General features: G+C 38.0%; 1 pseudogene; it reads left to right on the top strand.

Annotated features, from left to right (window-relative positions):
- The first annotated feature begins 1,656 nt into the window (after positions 1 to 1,656).
- LOC125474146 lies at positions 1,657 to 3,255 on the top strand (annotated as a pseudogene).
- Positions 3,256 to 4,372: the final 1,117 nt, after the last annotated feature.

Genomic DNA, 4,372 nt, shown 5'->3' with positions numbered 1-4,372 from the left:
ACATTTTTTTTAAATATTTTTTTGGCCCTGCCATAAGTTGCTTTATCATCTTTTTTAATATTTTTTTGTCCTTCCACCAATTTTTTTATCATTATTTTATCTTTTTCTGGACTAAAAGATAGACTTGTCGTGCCACATGGGGTTTAACTCACATTTTTTTAGATTTTTTTGCCTTACCAATGCATCTAAATTTAGTAACCCAACAGAAGCAAGGTAGTCATGATACGCTCTTTCTTTTATCATTTATTGAGAAAAACTATATGCAAATGGTCAAAACTGAAATAACCAAACAAAAGCCACAAAAAACTCATATGCAAGCAAAAACATAGTCCCTCCGCCAAAAAAAAAAAAAAAAAAAATACAGCAACAAAATATTCAGGAAAAAGAAAAAAATATATATACCTTGATGATAACGAGCTTGCAAAGCCTTAGAGAAAAACTGGAAATTCGAGCAACAACTTTTGTTGCAACTAAAAATCAAAGCACATCAGAAAGTACAGCCAGTGCTTGAAAAAAATTAAATCACACACAATCAGAAAAATAGAAAACTCACTAGTAAACGTTTGATCGTATCCTTAACTTTTTCTGAAATAAAAAATCAAAACACATCAGAGAACCACACATAAACCAAGAAAAAAAAAATATTGAAATCCCATGTGGCAAGAAAACCAAATAAGTCACAAAATCAGCCAAAAGATACAAAATAGGGGAAAACAACTAAATCCGGAAGAGAGAGGAAGAGAGAGCAGACAATAGAGGAAAATAGCTAAATCTTGAAGAGAGAGGAAGAGAGAGCAGACGAGTGGAAAAGAAGAGAACCAAATGTAATGGGGAAAAAAATCGATTGAAAGCAGTCAAAAGGAATTGAAAAACGAAGAGAAAACAGAAAGCAGCGATGAGAGACGCATGGAAGTGAAGGGCACAACCGTCATTTAACTGTGGAAAGCAGGAAAGATAATGAACAGATGAAAATTTTTAAGGGCAATTTTGCCATTTTACTATTAATGAACAGTAACTGAAACTGAGTTTTAGTATACATAATCTATGAAAACATTTCAAATAGTTCGATATAGCTAACACAACTTCTAGCAAAAGACCTTGAATGAAGTTCTTGAATATGAAAATAAAGAAGCAACAATATTATGCCACTTCGTGGTTTTGAAGCTTAGAGAAAGTATATAAGCAAACTAGTAGTAGGAGAAACTAAAAACAATAAAATTTAGAAGAATGAAAAATAATAAAAAGCCAAAAACCATGAAAACAGGCCAACTACTTGCGGAAATTGACCGAACGGGCCTAGTCACCAGTGCTTAGAGAAGGGTTAAGAAGAAATAGGTTTACTGCTGGCAATGGAATACAATGTTAGCTGGCTCTCTTCAGAGCAACAACCGCTCCCTAAGTACTTGAAGAACTAATTCACATATAACCAATGAAAATTAAGATGATTACAAAAAGTTTTAGCAATGAGAGTTGATTTTCACACCATTTTTAGTCTCTCACATACTCCTATTTATTTTTTGTCATCACGTTGAATAAATCAAACAAAACAACAAAAATGATTTAACAAGATGTGCAGAAGGAGAAAAAGAGTGTTTATCATTCAACTTGAACCACATATATGTTGAAAATCTACCATTCAACTTGAACCACATATATGTTGAAAAGTAGCTCACTACTAGCACAGCAGTACTATAAATAATCTGCACTGCACTGCAATGCAGACACATTATCTAAAATGGATGCCACAGCAGTAGTTACTAAGCCTCACGCTGTCTGCATTCCAATTCCGACTCAAAGCCATATCAAGGCAATGCTTAAATTCGCAAAACTCCTGCACAGTAGCGGTTTTCATATTACCTTTGTCAACACGGAGTTCAATCACAAGCGGTTTCTTAAATCTCTAGGACCTGACTCCCTAGATGGCTTGCCTGATTTCCGGTTCGAAGCCGTCCCAGATGGCCTTCCAGATTCAAATGAAGATACCACCCAAGATCTCATTTTGCTTGCTGACTCTATCAGAAAGCAGTATTTCTTGGCCCCCTTTCGTGGCCTCCTCAATAAACTCAACAATGATGCCATATCAACATCCAACAATCCACCAGTGACTTCCATAGTTTCAGATGGTTTCATGTCCCCATTCACAATCACAGCTGCACAAGAGATTGGAGTCCCTTCAGTTCTGCTCTACACTTTTGCAGCGTGAGCTTTTATGGGCTTTTTGCAATTTCGCACTTTGGTTCAAAAAGGACTTGCACCACTCAAAGGTGAAATATATATATATATATATATAAATGTCGAAGCAATTGCTTAATTTGTGGTTAACTCTTGCTTATTTTCTAAACATGCAAATGAAATTTTCTTGTTGTAGATGAGAGCTGTTTGACAAATGGATATCTAGAAAGAGTTGTAGACTGGATTCCAGGAATGAAAGATATCCGTCTAAAGGATCTCCCGACCTTGTTTCGAACCACAAATCCCGATGACATCGCATTTAACTTCAAGATGGAAGGAACGGATCGAGCTCATGAAGCTTCAGCAATTGTTATTCATACTTTTGATGCCTTGGAGACAGATGTGTTGGATGCGCTCTCATCTATGCTTCCACTTGTTTATCCCATTGGCCCTCTTCAATTGCATCTCAACCAGATACCATAACACCCATTGAATATTGGATACAGTCTGTGGAAAGAAGAAACTGAATGCCTTGAGTGGCTAAATGCTAAGGCGCCAGATTCTGTCATGTATGTAAATTTTGGCAGTGTAGCAGTCATGAAGCCTGAAGATCTTGTCGAGTTTGGTTGGGGACTTGCAAATAGTAAATTGCCCTTTTTTTGGGTAATTAGGCCTGATCTTGTAGTTGGTGAATCCGCAATTCTGCAGCCTGAGTTTGTTGCCGAAATAAAAGAAAGAAGTATAATAGCAAGTTGGTGCCCATAAGAGCAAGTCCTGAACCACCCATCGGTAGGAGGATTTTTAACTCACAGCGGTTGGAATTCAACAATTGAGAGCCTGACTGCAGGAGTGCCTATGCTCTGTTGGCCCTACTTTTGCGACCAGCAAATGAACTGCCACTATACTTGCAATGAATGGGGCATTGGGATGGAGATTAGTAATGATGTGAAGAGGGATGAAGTCGAGAAGCTTGTCAAGCAGTTAGAGCAACTCCACCCAATCCACTTTGCGCCAGCACCCAGCCCATTTATCCACTTAATTGAACAGTAATAGACTCAATGAACAGTAATAGGCCAAAGCATCTCCACCCCAAAAAAAATGTGCTGGCACCTAGTCTAAAAATGCGCTGGCACAAACGATCTCCACCTCTAAAAAATGCGCTGGCACCCAGTCCATTTAAAATATTAAATAATTTTTTATAAAATAATAAAAAAAAATAGTTTTAATTTCGGATAGGATTTTTAACCAATCTCGTCACACCACGTGTCATTATCCGAACGTACTATTTTTTGAATAGATTTCCGCTAAGATTTTCAACCAATCCTGACAACCCACGTGTTACTTCCTGTTTACAATAATTTAGGCAAGATTTCGATAAGATTTTTAACCAATCTCGTCACGCCACGTGTCATTATCCGAACGTACTATTTTTTGAATAGATTTCCGCTAAGATTTTCAACCAATCACGCCACGTGGCATTGTCCATAACTTCATTTTCTTTTTTTTTGTCCATATAAACCCTACATCCCTACATCCATCCTCACACTAAACTCAATCCTTTTTTTTTAGCTCAGAATTCTTCTTTATCATTTTCAAATCTTGAGTTCTTACAATGTCTTCTTCAAGGAGAGCGTATAAACAGTTACAAGAGCAGCAGAAAAGGTTGTTGGCACAACAGGAAGAATTGGTCAATCTTGACCAAGGTGGAGGTGGAGATGAGGCATTCGCAATGGAGGTGCTTGAGGATGATCACCATAGAAGGCGGAGGGCCTCACATTCCCGCCGTATCATGGAAACTATGGGTCAGATAGCCAAACCTGGACGTGCGGCAAACATCGATAGAAGAAGGGAAAGACGAGGTAAAGATCTCTTGGAAGATTATTTTATTCCCAACAGCGTTTTCCCTGATCATGTTTTTAGACGTCGTTTTAGAATGCAACGAAGTTTGTTCGCTAAAATCATGAGTGATGTTTGCAACCATGATCCATATTTTGTGCAAAAAGAGGATGCTTTTCATGTTCTAGGTCTTCTTCCTGAGCAAAAAATTACGGCTGCCTTGCGAATGCTTGCATATGGAGCATCTGCAGATCAAGTGGATGAGATCGCAAGGATGGGAAAAACAACAGTTCTGGAGTCCCTGATGCGGTTTTGCTCTGCAATTGAAGCCCTCTACACCAATGAGTACCTTCGGCAACCCACG

The sequence above is a fragment of a genome, unplaced genomic scaffold (assembly GCF_019419815.1).
Source record: "Pyrus x bretschneideri cultivar Hongxiangsu unplaced genomic scaffold, Pyrus_bretschneideri_v1 Contig12, whole genome shotgun sequence".
NCBI lineage: Eukaryota > Viridiplantae > Streptophyta > Magnoliopsida > Rosales > Rosaceae > Pyrus > Pyrus x bretschneideri.
The sequence above is the reverse complement of the archived record's forward strand: the minus strand, read 5'-3'. Positions and strand labels throughout refer to the sequence as shown.